A 16,028-nucleotide genomic window follows, 5' to 3' on the forward strand; every position below is an offset into this window, starting at 1 on the left:
TTGTCAACATGGGAGTTAACGGTTGATTATTTGCTCTTTCCAATATAAAAAATTGTCCAGTCATCTAGATGGATTTATCAACTTCAGTAAGCGTAGTCGATATGATGACATGCTCTCTAATCCCTGTCTCTTTACTGACAGTGTCGACAAGATCGGATGTGTTTTATAGTTACAAGATTTAAAATACGTTTGGTGAGTGTGGGTTATCGAACTAACTGCTCAACACTGTTCTCGGAAAATGTTTTCAGGACCACTGCCCTGCACTGCATTCTTTAGGTTCCATCCCGGGATCATTTCTATATGAAGGCAAAACAACCTTCCCTTTTTTGTATTTATGACACCTATTAAAATCACCATGTGTGCAGGAATACATTATTGTTTACTGACTTGATAGAGAAACTTTAGAGAGTCAGTATTTTCTCTCGCTTTACGTACACATTGAAGTTTTGGTAGGTGTAGTCTCAATCGAGCATAGTGTAGAAATCGAATTCCAACGTAGATAAAACGTTTAATGTCACTGATATCTCGTAGTATGTTTTTTAGAATATATTATTACTGATGAATAAAACGACGGTGTTTAGGACTCAGTCTTTTCATGCACCACCGCATGGTTCTGAATTCATCTTGTGGTAGTGTCAACTGCTCTTACGACAACAATTTAAGTGATTATAACAAATTTTTGTTCTGACATTAAACGATGTAATATCAAAAAGTCAATTTTTTCTTAAAATTTTCATGAAAGGACATAGCAGACAATTTATTTCCATTAAAAAGGCATAGAAGCACAGATGACAGTAACTACGTGTTCGTTGTACCTTATGAGAAGTCACCTTGTCCGAAACATCGTTTCTAAACGTAACACAAAACTGACAATGTCCAGATGCTCATCAACCAGGCAACTATTTTTCTTGTACAACGGTTTCTCCTTTAATTACTTGTGCTCTCAAATCCCCTTTTTGGAAGAACATACGTATGTAGTGTCTATTCAGAAGTCATTGCTTGGGGAAACTTAACACTAGGATTCCATGCAAGGAAATTTTATGCCTGGGGCACACACATCCGCTTTTAGTATCACATTCCTTATTTTACATGTATCATTGTTTCACCTCAGCTCAAGATGATTCTTCGTCTGCTCTGCCTGTACAAATTTTACGGACGAACTGGAATCAAACCCTGAGAACAAGAACTAACTTCCGGAAACTAAATTTGGCTGAAGTACTACTTCTGCAGCACTGATATAACATTTAATGTCCCTTTAATAATGTTTTATGTTTTTTTCTTTAGAAGACAAACATCCAATTTGGTGCCGGTTTATAGACTGGGCCACTGATCGACTTTTTATGTAGAGGGTGGTTGTAATTAAATTTTTCTACTTGAGGAACACAAAACTTCTTAGAAACTTTCCTTGGGATGAAGATAATTAATGAATAAACTACTGAAAAGTAACACATCTTAACTTCCATATGAGAGAGTAACATTTTTTGTTGCGTACCATGTACACGTTCCAGGTTACAATGGTTGTTTATAGTAAGGACCATCAGCGTCCACGACCGCCTGCAACCGCACATGCCCCAAATACCTCAGGTGGCTATGCTCATGTTCATCGTCCAATATGTGTTAGTGACTTGTTGATTGACACTTTCCTTCAGTTAACCCTCCCGCTAGAAATCACATGCGTTCAAATTTGGTGATCCTGGTGGCCTTGTAGCTGGGAACGATCGGTGAATGATTCGGTTTTCTCCAAATGTGTGACAGAGTAACCGAGTGATCTCATGAGCAATTTGAGGTGGAACTCAATCGCGCATTTAAGTACTTCAGTCCAAAATATAACTTCCCTGTAGAGCAGGGATTGCTTGTTGGCGAAGCAGACCACTGTGACTTGGGGCGTTCACTTGCATGACCTTCGTCGTTGGGGTCCGAGTTCTTCAAAGAAAAAAAGACCAATCACGTACCATTGCGTGGAGGTACACAGTACAGTGGCGCATTCACTGTGCGGGGCAACTTCATGAACGTCAGTCGGCAGTGACAATCGCCAAATGCGACGATTGTACGTGTTCACTGCCACAGTGAGCGTAAAGTGTGCTTCATCATTCCACAAAATGTTATAACGTCACTGTTGTCCATTTAAACCCTTCCAAAAAACATAAGAGCTAAGTCTACTAGAGTATCTGCGTCACATGGCGAGCAACGTGAAATTTGTATGGACACCATTTCATAATTGTTCGAATCACTTTTCGAACGGTGGAATATGGATTGTTCAGCTGTTTTAAGATCACACATTGCGTCCAGCACTCTCAGAGATGGCAACAGTAGTTTCTTTAGTAAAGTGTGGCGCAGTTGGCCGTTGGCCTCTTGCAGGAGCAATTCCTAAATCGCCAGTTACTTCTAACTTCCGAATCATGTTCTACACCCCCTGTGCGGAAACAGGAACGCTCCGTGTTCCGCATTCTCGCGAGGAACAACATGACTGCTGTTATTTTCATAAAACGTCTTTACGAATAAAGTCCTGTTCACCATGCCCAGACCCATGCTGACCGCCCGCATCTGTAATGCACACTAAGGTGCCTGTGCTCCACCCTGTTGTGGCCACATGTAGTAACTGTTGCCTCACGCAGTGGAGAATGGCAAAACAGAGGCACTCCGCTGACCGAGGCGCTGTGAAGCAAGCACGCACAGATAGCCCTGCTGACAGTAGAATTCCACCAACAGGCTGACGCAAGGAAGCACACAGACCGAGTGCCGAGCGAAGCCTGGAGAGTGCTGAGTATGGGGAGTTGAGGCCAGCACGCTAAGTTGCGTTGTAATATACTGTGGGAGTAATAACAAAAAGCTACCACTGAGGGTAATAAACGTCCTCCTGCTGGATATAAATAGTGGAGCGCAGGCATCAACAGACAGAAGCCATTAGGAAACTGTTCGGATCTGAGGACGGACATGGTCCATGTCCGAATGTTCAATCTTCGTAGGTGACGATTCCGGAAGTCTGTTCGAGCTCGCAGGAGTCATCCGTACGCCACCATATGTCAGCTTCAGCTCTCGAGGTTGGCCAGAGTTCGGTCGGCACCATGGCTGACTAACTACAGCGAGAAATTCAAGCAGGACCGGCTGCACCGCGGTCTTGGTCACAGGGGGCGCCAGGGACTGATGCCCGGACTTCACGGCAACCTGGCCCCACGGCGTGTGGTCCGTCCATGATGGTACTTCGCGGAAATCGCGACTGACGGCCTCCCACCCGCCAGTGCAGCGGGCATCGGCAGCTAACCTCATGGCGACGCGGCTCCTTGGGCGTGCCCGTACTGAGGCGACGAGCGGCGACGAGTTCATCTCAACCACAGGGCATCCTGGCTTCAGCGGAGTGTTAGTGGCCTGAGGCTACCGAGCGCGATCAGCGGCGCGCGTTGCGCGCATTGTCGGAGATTCTACACAGCAGCAGCCAGGCGGAGGGATCCGCAGGGCTGGGCAGTGACAACGAGGGAGAAATTGTAAAGAAAGTTCAATAAACAATTGTAAAAATCCAACGTCTCAGCCTTTGGCGCAGCCACTGTGTTAACTGCTAACAAGCGGTGCAGAAGTCGTAACAACCCGTGCGCCTCAGTACAAGCACTGGCACCCAGCTGCAAGATATAACACTTACGCTAATAGCAACGCAAATCACCTAAGGAACAATCTGATGACCATTTCTATAATGTTGGGTACTCATACGATATACCGCATTCCTTCTACACTGTAGCGAAAGTTTAGCCATAACCACACTTACATGTAACAGCTGACTAAAAGCAATTTACGAACCCCTCACAGACGTTGTGGAAACGAAAAAATGCTTTTAAAAAATGCAGTCACTGTTTTCCTATGTAAAAGTGAAACACTTAATAATTTCTCGGACAAGCAGCGACGAAAATTCAGAGTAAACAGCACTACTATATAAGATATGGTTTTACTGTTATTTTTGTTTCGCAATGACGATACTTGTTGCAGAGACAACCAACTGGGACTTTTTAATGCCTGAAGTTCTGCTTCTGCCGTCGCTGATAACCTTTGTTCATAGTTATATTTTTGCTAACGTGAGTTATACAATATTAACAAAGAACAGAGAGGCACAGACAGGAGGTCAATATTGACTACGAGAAAGGGATTTTGCTAACACTAAACATTATCACTTCCATTACGAACACCGTTATCAATAAATGTATAAAACTCTTATACACTCATTTGATAAATAAGTTCACTGAAGTTCTTTCAGTCACAGTTGGTATAAATCTATGATATGCTCCGAACAATTTCCGAGCATTGGCCAAAAAATAATCCTGGTAGGTTTATTGTAAATGTTCCTTGGTTTAGTCGTCCAGGTGCGGCATCAGTTTTAACCCATACTGCAGCTATGAATCCTTACAGTATTACACATAAGTTATAATCAAACCGGGTGTCCCACTGCCGTTCGACTGCGCTTGGCATCATAGAGATACGTCAACAATCATTATGGGTGCCATTGGCGTAAAAATAAGACTGACACTTTCCAAGGAGGGGACAAACACTTACTTCCGTCAGCACTGTAAACAACCGCGCTGCTGCGTACGGACGTAAAGAGAGCCTCGACGCACAGAACACGAGATATACGTAATGGCGCGAAACAAAGTCAACAGGCGCAAGCAGTCTGATAACCCATGCTGTCCCTGACGTAATGCTTGTAGCATAAGTACGCAATATGTAGAGGATGTCGCCTACGGCGCAACAAACGGGTATATGCTTATCGCAAACAGGGAAGGTCATATTACCATCTAATAGGATTCAATTGGGATATCTATGTAATATGCAACTCAACTGGTAGGATACAGACGGAGACATGAAAAAGTTTTGGAAAAGAATTACCCTCAATTTACAACTGCAGCTTTATTTCAACAGAAAAGTAGGTCGTAGCAGTAACGCTACTATCTTCATTATCTGGAAACAAAAGTCAAAGTCTGTTGCCAGTATAGATCGGTTATCTTTGAATATTACAACGAAGTACGTAGATGACAGTGGGACCATTGAGCGGGAAAATAATTTAAGCCTTCATAACGAGTATATGGGTTCGTGATCCAAGAGAAGCGTCTTTGACTGGTAAGAAAATATCCTCAAACCCTGAAACCAACCTCGCCACCGCCTAAATTCTGGACAAAAATCATCAGTAATGACGGCCTAAGACTTCCGGCATAAGAAGTCACCTTCGTTCCGCCAACGCCCTTGTCAGAGAGGGCGGAGGAGCGGACAGTGAATCAGGGCACTTTCCTGTCCTTGGGGTGGGAAACAGCCACAAAAGGCGGAACAATCGGCAGTGCTCAACGCTACGAGCATAAAGAAGGCAATGGAAACCGCTGCATTAAAGATACATAATTTATGTCTACATGACATGTGGCCTGTAATTGAAAAATGGTCATCACGATCTCTCCATTGCCAAAAGATTCCAGACTAGTACCCCTTTCGGATCTCCTGGAGGGATCTGCGGAAAGTGCTATAACTCGAGAAAGATTTGTTGTGAATACTAAGGTACCGCAGATAATGAGTTACGGTCAACAGTTCAGTGATAGAATTATTCTCATCAGAATAGACAGCGAATCAACTCCGCCAGCAGTAGTTCAGGTATACATTGGGACGTCGCAAGTAGATCATGAGGAGGTAGAGAAAATATACGGGAATATTGAAAAGGTAATTCGGTACGTAAAGGGAGATGAAAATGTAATAGTAGTGGGGTATAAGAATACGGCTGCAGGGGGCAGAGTAGAATAAAAGATCACGGGAGAATATCGGCTTGGCACTAGTAACTATAGAGAAGAAAAGCTAAACGATTTCTGCGGTAAGCATCTGTTAGTTATAGCGAGTACTCTGTTCAAGCATCACAAGAGGAAGTGGTGTAATTGGAAAAGGCCGGGAGAGCCGAGATGATTCCAGTTAGATTTCATCAAGATCAGATAGAGATTAATAAATCTTATATTTGTTTGCGAGGTGTACCCAGGAGTAGATGTAGACTAAGATCACAATTTAGTGACGATGTACGGTGCAGATGAAGAAACTAGTCAGGAAGAATCAAAGCATGAAGAAGGGGGTTACAGGAATACTGAGGAATGAAGAGATAAGCTTGAAGTTCTCGCAGGTTATGGAAATTGTAATAACGAATAGCTCCGTAGGATGTTTACATGAAGATTAACGGACGTCTCTAGAAACGGCAGTCACAGAAATTTTAAAGGAATACAAAGGACAAGGGAGATAACTACGAGGAAACCATTTTTATCAGAAGAAATCCTTCAAGTGATCAACGAAAGAACGAAGTATAAAAATATGCATGGAAATTCAGGAATACAGAAATACAAATCACTTAGGAACGACGTAAATGCGAACTTCAGGGATGCTAAGGTGACATGGCTGCACGAAAAAAGTGAAGAAATCAAAAAGGAGATGATAGTGTAGCTAAGTCAAAAAACCTTCGATGATATCAAAAGCAAGGACGGTAACATTAGGAATGCAACGGAAATCGCGCTGTTAAACGCAGAGAAGCAGGTGGATAGGTGGAAAGGGTAAATTGTTTTCTATGAGGGGAGGCACGCCGGCCGAAGTGGCCGTGCGGTTAAAGGCGCTGCAGTCTGGAACCGCAAGACCGCTACGGTCGCAGGTTAGAATCCTACCTCGGGCATGGATGTTTGTGATGACCTTAGGTTAGTTAGGTTTAACTAGTTCTAAGTTCTAGGGGGCTAATGACCTCAGCAGTTGAGTCCCATAGTGCTCAGAGCCATTTGAACCATTTGAGGGGAGGCACTTGTCTGACGACATGATAGAAAGAGAAGCACGAGTCGACAGGCAAGAAGTATGGGCTCCACTTTTAGGATCAAAATTTGAAACAACTTTGGACGATGTGAAGGAATTATGTTACTTAGTCAGCCAAATAACGAATCATGGAAGGAGCAAGGAGAGCATAAAAAGCAGACTAGCACCGGCAGAATGGGTATTCTTTGGCAAGAAAAGTCTACAAGCATCAAACATAAGCCTTAGTTTGAGAAAGAAGTTTCAGAAAATATACGTTATGGATTACAGCAGTGTATGGCAGTGAAACATGGACTGCAGGAAAACTGGAAGAATAGAAACTCAATGCATTTCAGCTGTGATGCTACAAAAGAATGTTGAAAATTAGGTGGAGTGAATAGGTAAGGAGTAAGGACAGTCTCCGCAGAATCGAGGAGGGAAACAGCATATGGGTGACACTGACAAGAAGAACAAGAAGGATGTGACAGGATAACAGGACACCTCTTAAGTCATCAGGGAGCAACTTACATGGTACTAGAGGGAGTCGTAGAGAGTAAAAACAGTAGTGGAAGGCACTGGATTGCATCCTGGACTTAGGCTGCAATTATTGCTCTGAATAGAAAATGTTGGCACAGGAGGAGAATTCGTGGCGTTCGGTACCTAATCAGTCACAAGACAGAGACCTCAAAAAATTAGTCTCATTTATTGAAAGATAGTGATATCTTAGGTCGAGAGCACGATGAAGATGTACTGAGACAAATGAGAAGGAATTTAGATCTGAGGAATACAGTTCGAAAGGTGTGAGCAACTACAGGTAGGTCACTCTTAAGGCGTGAATATTGTATTGGAATAACGATTGTGTGGTAAGAACAGCAGAGGAGTTCCCGGACAGAAAAATGTTGGATACATGAAGAACGACAATTAAAGTTAAAACTACAACCATCTGAAGAATGTAACTGTAAGAAGAAAGCAACTGACAAATCATCTTAACAACTAAATCATGGATTGAAAGCAGGAATCTATACTGAACAAAGCCCCCAAATTTGGTTTACTATTATTCATCATACACAGAAAGAGAAATTCAGTATGAGATGCAATCTGCAGTAGTAAGAGGTGGACTAAAACATCTCATTAAGTAATTATTGATACATGAGAATTTAAAACTGATTACAAAAACGACTCAACCGTGGCATCACCAAAATCGTAATAGAATTATCATAACAGATTTATGATAGTATTAGAGCTCAACAGAGATATAAAGAAATATATAACATCCCCTGCCATCTACCACCCATAGTTACGTCTTTCAAAAACCCTGAGTACCACTTTCTGTACAAAGACCCCATTTTATTCATTTCTCATGAAATTATTACTTAGTACTACAAAGAAAATGTCAACAATTAATATACCGAAATGAAACAATAAGAGAATATTGGCTCAGTACTTAAATTAAAAAATCTGGACGATAAATCTAGCATGAACTTGATGTAAGGTAGAGAAAAACGCTACAAATATTGAAAGGAACAGCGCATTGAAAATTCCAGATTTACCAGGATAGCTGCAAGACATGTGGGTCTGGTCAGGCTTTGAATGGGCAGTGAGTGGTGTTGTTGCTTTCATGACGAGATACTAATACATGCTCCATGGAGGTCGCGCGAGATGAAAGTGGAGAGGAGGGAGAGTGTCAGACAGACGGAGTATGAGATGAGGTAGAATTCCTAATTCCATGGCTGTCATCTCAGCACGCAGAGGAAAATGTGGTGTAACGAGTATTTTGGTTCAAATGGCTCTTAGCACTATGGGACTGAACATCTGATGTCATCAGTCCCCCAGAACGTAGAACTACTTAAACCTAACTAACCTAATGACATCACACACATCCATGCCCGAGGCAGGAATCGAATCTGCGACCGTAGCTGTCGCGCGGTTCCATACTGTAGCGCCTAGAACCGCTCGGCCTCCCCGGTCGGCTTCGAGTATTTTGGTTCGTCATTAGACGTGCGATAGTTGTGTGATACTGAAGCATTGATCGGTGTTTATAGACGTATTTCTAGAAACTGTCAATTATGTTAGCGGGAGAGACGACAGAATAACTCCACGATTCATATTTGCAACAAATGGCTCGTAGACAATAGCCACGTTTTGGGCCCAAAATTCTACAATGGCCGCTTCTTGTGGCGTTAAACGAGAGCGAGGCCGTTAAGTTAAAACTAGTCGAAGAAGACGAGATACTGGCAGTGCCAAGCCTCGTGCAAAATCGATCTTTTCAAGATACCTAACAGAGACCTGCTCTTGTATCGCGTTTGTGGGTAAAGCGGACTTACGGCACCAATTGGGTTGGAATCCTGGGAAGAGCCAAAGCAGCTGACTATCTGCAGCCAATCGCAGAAGAAAGTCCAATGTTTTCCGGGTGGTAGGAGAGCCCCGTTACAGCCAGACCGTGTCACAGAGGAGTCGTGTCTTGCGGCTGTCTCCGTCAAAGAGGCGCCTCTGCTTCTGACGTCGGGTCCTTCCACCGCTGACGTAAGGGTCGCCGCAGCAAAACACGTTGAAAGTATGCAGTCATACTCTTCGTGTGTAGCAAATTTCTGGCGCGATTGTTCCTCTGTTTTCTACCACGCTCTTCGGATTTCCTTGCGTGTCTGTGGTTATTGATTGCACATCGATATGGATTAAGAATATAGTCACATTTTACCAAAATTTGTATATTAATTGTTTCTTTTCTCGTACCTAGTCAAAATAGTAGGTTCTTTTTTGCTGCCCCTCATTCGTTTTACAATTCTGGACTCGATCCACAATCACAATATTGTTGATGTCCATTCGTGACAAGTAGAATCGCACTGATGCTCTTTGATCAAGCCCAATTCTATTTCCACCAATAAGGAATTAATTTTTCAGAGGATCGTTGAGTAACATTAATCAGGGCCGGCCGCGGTGGTCTCGCGGTTCTAGGCGCGCGGTCCGGAACCGTGCGACTGCTACGGTCGCAGGTTCGAATGCTGCCTCGGGCATGGATGTGTGTGATGTCCTTAGGTTAGTTAGGTTTAAGTAGTTCTAAGTTCTAGGGGACTGATGACCACAGCTGTTAAGTCCCATAGTGCTCAGAGCCATTTGAACCATTTTTTTGAACATTAATCAGGTGATATTATTTCATACAATTACTTCAGCTAATATAGTATCCACTCCCCACGTAACGATCTATCATTTTCATTCTGGAACAGCGAAGTCATTGTTGTAGGTAGTAATCTCGATGTTTTGGCTATGTTTGCGAACGCTGCATCTTTCTCCCTCTCTCTCTCGCTGTCTTGTACTGGTGAGACGAGATAGGTTAGCGCTTTTACCTCTTCCTTCGGAATGTGGATAATCCTGAGCGCTGTTCCTCTGTATCTCACTATCATTTGCAGCGTGCTGGCAATCGATTTTCATTAAATATTGTAAAATGTGTGTACCTGCATTTACTTCCTCATTGTAAGATTCATGATCACTATTGTTGTCAATGTGTGTTTTTTTTCTAAGTATCTTGTCTAGTAATATTGAAGAACTAACGGAGAGGCCAAGAATCAGCATCGTTCTGAAGCCGAGGTCGATGTCGCGCAGCGTTCGACGTGCCTACTTTTGTGAGTAACATGACCGTAAGATGTGCCACCTTCTCTGATCGTCTTCTTCTACTCTCAGTTAACCCTAGAACACCAAAAGGAGGAAAGTTTTGCATTGCAACTAAACCATCGTAATGATAGCTACTCCACATTTTATTCAAATGAAGTCGTAACTTATAGGTTATGCGTTAGTTAATTATAATTATTAGATCACCAACAGCGTGTTACATGTCAAAATTAATAAAAAAATCCCCTGTTTTTCATCTAACTGCATTTAATAAATTTTAGAATCATTTGATAATCTAAGGTTAGCACTTCCTCGACTTTTCTGTCTGTCACACGCCTCTTCTTCACACCTTTCCATTCATTGCTACACTAGGTATACAGACACAGTCGACGTAACTGACTGATGTCAGGTGGAGACTGAGGCAGTGGTACCACCATATCAAGTTTAATAATTTAGATAAAGACGTTATCGAAGACCCGTCCTCAATGTCATCACTGTCTTTCGCCTAGTTGATAACGCACAATTACAGCCGTTAACTAAGCCATATTCTATCTTTCTTATAATTTGAAGTAAGACGACCTTTCACAATAATATAAGTAATCACCAATATGTTTTCAGTTACCAGCGTCAGAGCTAATCGTCAAGTGTAGTTACTTCAGCCTGTAACTGGCATTGATCAAGAAGTTAGGTCGTATGGCATGAATGGCTCGGCAGGCTTAGCCGACTAAGTGGAATGATTTTCTCTATCCTCAACACCTGCAAGCACGTTTCCTTCGGGAAGATGAGAGTTTGGTTGAGAATGTATATGTTAGGTGTAGGTAACTGTAACGGTGTGCGTATGTGTGTGTGTGTGTCTGTGTGTATGTGTGTGTGTGTGTGTGTGTGTGTGTGTGTGTGTGTGTGTGTGTGAAGTGCAGTGTAGTGTCGCGTTCGTACAGGAGCCAATGAGAAAAGGAAGAGAGTGAAACCCGGTGCTGGCACATAGTCCTACGCTTCTCGGTTAGCACCGATGGGGCGACGAACTTAACGTCACCATCCGAAGGACGAAATCACTATCAATAGGATCACATACCTTCACTTCATGAGACACTGCAGAGAGATTAGGAATGTCAGTTAGAACATAGGGGCAAAGGCGGGCGGTCAGGGATTTCACGTCTCACCCATTTCTTACAAATTCAAAGGGAAAATTGTCAACAGCATGCGGTGTGCCAAGGCTGCCAACCATCGAAGTATTGGCCATGCCCGATGGTGCTCTACTTGTGCGTTCTGACGGGAACCGGTGTATCCATCTCGGTACAGCCGTTGACTGGACATGATCTGGTTGTAAGAAAGGAAAGAAGATTGGTTCCCGTCATCACCGAGGTCATTAGAGACGGAGCACAAGCTCAGGTTGTGTCAAAGTTGGGGGAGGAAATCGACCGTGCCCTTTCAAAGGAATCATACCAGCTTTGCCTGGAGCGATTCAGGGATATCATGGAAAATCTAAATCTTGATGGCCAGATACAGGTTTGAGTCATGATCCTCCTGAATGTGAGTCCACTGCGCCACCTCACACGGTTGCTCTGGTTCTAACAAGCGTATAGCTTATGCAGGGACACAAGCGTCATAGCTCCAGCAACCATCCGAGGGCCGTCATACCCTGATCCTCTGATGAAACGGGTAAGTACTTTCAATTTATTACTTTTCAAATACAGTGATCAGTGATGTTACATAACACGTGGCAAGAACAAGGAATGTAGTTGTAATTAAGCTTCACTGTTGACCATTAACGTCCGATTATGCTAATGTAAAAGGTAATTAGTATGTGACAGCAGCGCAATTTGCCTTTTTTTATGTCTCAACGTAACATATTTTCTTGTTGACTAATACAGTCCGTGTATTTAATCTGACGTCTCCTGTGTTAGCTATTGGTTGGCAGGTTTCGAAAGTACATGGTGTCCCACTCGGAAGGATCGCCGAAAACAAACATTTTCTAAAATTATACCTAAAGGCTTTGCATAAAAATCAGCAAATGAAATGAATATGTCATACCTCAGTCACAGGGAAGTAAAGGTGAATCACAAAAGGTGCCGGAATAGACTGCCCTCGACTTGTAAACCCCGTGGAATGCGACGCTCCAGGATCTCGGATGCTGCTGCCTGAACCTCTGGTGTCGCTCCCTTTTTTTCATGGATGATAATGTCTCGTAAATCTTCCAAGTTGTGTGGTTTGTTCCTGTAGACTTTGCGTTTAACGCCACCCCAAAGGAAAAATTCAGATGGTGTTAAATTGGGTGATCATGGGGCCACAGCCCTTTCGAAATAACTCTGCCAGAAACGAATTTTTCGATCTCAGCCGTGGTCACTCACGACGTGTGGCATGTGGCGCCATCCTGTTGGTACCAGCCAACGATAAGTTCTTCATCGTCCAACTGGTTCAGAAACTCCCGAAACATTTCGATATGACTGCACTTGTCACAGTAAACTCGAAAAATACTGTTCCGATGACACGACGCGTTGATACTGCGCAGAACAAGCCAAACGTTTGTGAACGCAGGGGTTGCTCGAGCAGTGCATGTGGATCATCATTACGCCACTAACGTGTATTCTGAGAGTTTTGATACCCAGAGAAGTGGGAGTACACCTCGTCACTGAACCATGTACACTGCAATATTCCTCACCTCTGATCAGTAATTGCTTGAAACACGGGCTAAATGTTGCGTTTGCCTTTGTCACTGACATTCAGTTTCTCAACAACTGTAAACTTATGTGGATACATGCCAGCTTTCTTCGCAGCTCTGTGACATGTGATCCGTGACATTCCACATTTCTGAGGTAAACGTCGAAGAGACTTTGCAGGAGAGGCCAAGAATCGTTGTTTCATGTCAGTCACTTTTCCTTCCGATAGTGACGGCCGTCCTCTGCTGTGAACATCCAACACCATTCCATTGCTCTCCATTTTGTTCACTAACTTAAGTACGCAGCATTTAGATGGTATACGCTGGTCACCAAACCGTTCAATAAACATTTGTTATCACGTCTTAGTGGAACCAGTAATCTAACAATTTTTCACAAGAAACGCGCTCTTCGACGGAATAGCGATACATTGTCAGTAAACACTGAATACTGAGGTCCAGCCACAGCCACGCGGGGAAACGTTCTGTTGTGTCAAACGATGTTGCAGAGTGCAGTGTTGCCACGTCAATCGCCACAGATTACACGGTGCAACTTCAGTGGAAATATTACACATTTTTGGGGCGACTTTTTCGAATGGATAATTTCACCACCCATTGCACGTAAGCTGATGTTTTGCTACAAATTTACTGTCGTAACCATCAGTATATGGGCAACAAAGGGCAGCGCTGTTGAAGAACAGAGACCACTGATCCATCTGCCAATACTGAATGCCGCTATAGTGTTTTAGTTATTGTTGAACCCTGAAATTGGTGCTGATGGACGTATAATGAATACAGGCGTCCCCAATAGTGTGTTAACATTAAATAACTTCAATCAACTAAATTTACTGACTTAAATATAATTTGCTACAACTAGTAATCAGTAGTTATTTGCAAACCGAATGAAACAAACAAGAGATTTGGTAATATGTTTTATTCTGAGATGATTCATTTTGTTGGTTTCATTCCTATTCGTTTCGATGTTCATTTGATTGTTGAAGATAACAGTGTGTTTCTTTTATAATTCTTAACATAATTTTAACCACTGCAACATGTACGTTCAACGTTTGGCAGTTGTTTTCACTTTTGTTTCTATTTTTATCGTATTTCCATCTTGTAACTTTGGTTTTTTTTCTAATGTAAATTATATTCTCGCTCGTATCGTAATACCAAAGGTTTCTGATGAAGAGATCCCTCAGAACATATTGGCAGATTAGAATTGTTGAACTTTTGTGACCCGATAGCGGAACCTTTTCTTTGCCGAGATGCGCTCTTACCGCCTGTGCAATCCAGCCTTCGCTCACGTTTTTGTTTCAGCCAGTATACAAATGCTTCTCTCATGCTATGCAATCTTCACACATCCTCCGTACCACGCTTGGCATTTTGAAGAAAGTGTAATAGGGTATTTTTTTCCATTCATTCATTCTGTAAAAACTTAGTTTCATTCTAAAAACTTAAAAAAATTAATAGTACAGCGTGTCGAGTCAGCACAAATCATACCAAAATTTCTTTTAAGCCGTTTCCACTTTGAACAATTGCCTATGCACACGCTGAATTAAGCTTATGTACGCAATGGACCATGCTCGAGTGAGACACGTTGTTTACTATATTATCCAGATAACTAAACAATTCTGATTCACTTATCGGAGCATTTAGCCTGGAAACTGATATATTTAGAGCGGTCCCTAAACAATTAATTGAATGTCCAACTACTGCCCGTAATCAGGCGTGCTGTGTATCCTAAACAGTCTTCTTGGGATTGGAAGTTCCTGTATCTGCTTTTCTGTTTCTTTTTTTTAAATTATACTTGCTTTTTAAAACTCCACTTTCTGTGAAACACAATCATTTTCCTACATTTTATTCTTAACGCAAACATCTTGCGGCCCAAATGTGAGAAGTGGGTTCCGTTTTATTTCAGAAACAGCAATAACTTTTGAGGTGGGTGTGTACAGACTGGTCTGCCTTATGAGACATTGGCCTGAAAGTATGTCATTTTTGCGCTGTACTGTGAAGCCTTAGTGTGTTTCTTTGTGGGGTCTACTTATGCAACAGTTCCTCACACTTGACGTCTCTGTTATGTAGATTTATGCAGATACGGAAAATCCCCTATATCTCATTTGTTTGTCTAAAATCTTGCTATACCAAGTGAAAGCTAAGTGGCAGATATGTATAACTGTGTATACAATTACAAGACACAAATAAATGCACCAAAGATGTACGATTAGGTAGAGGACTTGACATATAGTCAAGCCACAAAACGCGTAAAAGATCAACATGTACAATCCCACCTTAAAAATTTATGCACTTTCAGAAATAAAACGAGATCTGCTGAAGATAACGCGTAGGAGTGGAAACATGTTTGGGTAAAGAATAAAAGGAAGAAAAACTCTGTTTTCTGCAGAAGGCATAGATTTTAAAAGATACATTTTGTGCAACGTATTAACGTTACAGTATCGACGCAATTTTGTTAAAATTACGGATGAGGGAGTAAGACAGTATCACTTGAATAAATCCGATTGGGATTAGAATGTTAGATTCTTGTGAAGCGTGGTGTTATTACATGAAAGTAAGCGATATTTTTTATTAGAGGACTATGAATACGTATGTCTGAAATGAAAACGAATTGCAAATTTGGTGCGTTTCATGGTCACAGAATGTAACTTCGGCAGAAAGAGAAGGAAATACCAAGATTCCTGTTGAAATTTATCAAATGTGACGCTAATATCCTTACAGTTGCAAAATCAGTCGTAACGGAATTATTTATAGACTGCGAGGTCGAAATGAAGTTTACAAAAAGCATACTGAAAAACTATTACGGCCTAGTCACATATTCTGTGATTTTAGAGCTTAGTGTGAACACACCAAGATCTAACAATATAGAATATAAAACAAAACACGTGAAACAACTTACGGTTTCCTTCATTTCGTCAAATACATTTAACAGTGCAGTATACTGATGTTAAATGCAGTGCAGTTGTGGATCAGAATACAGGAGGATACT

The sequence above is a fragment of the Schistocerca americana genome, chromosome 7 (genome assembly GCF_021461395.2).
Source record: "Schistocerca americana isolate TAMUIC-IGC-003095 chromosome 7, iqSchAmer2.1, whole genome shotgun sequence".
Lineage (NCBI taxonomy): Eukaryota > Metazoa > Arthropoda > Insecta > Orthoptera > Acrididae > Schistocerca > Schistocerca americana.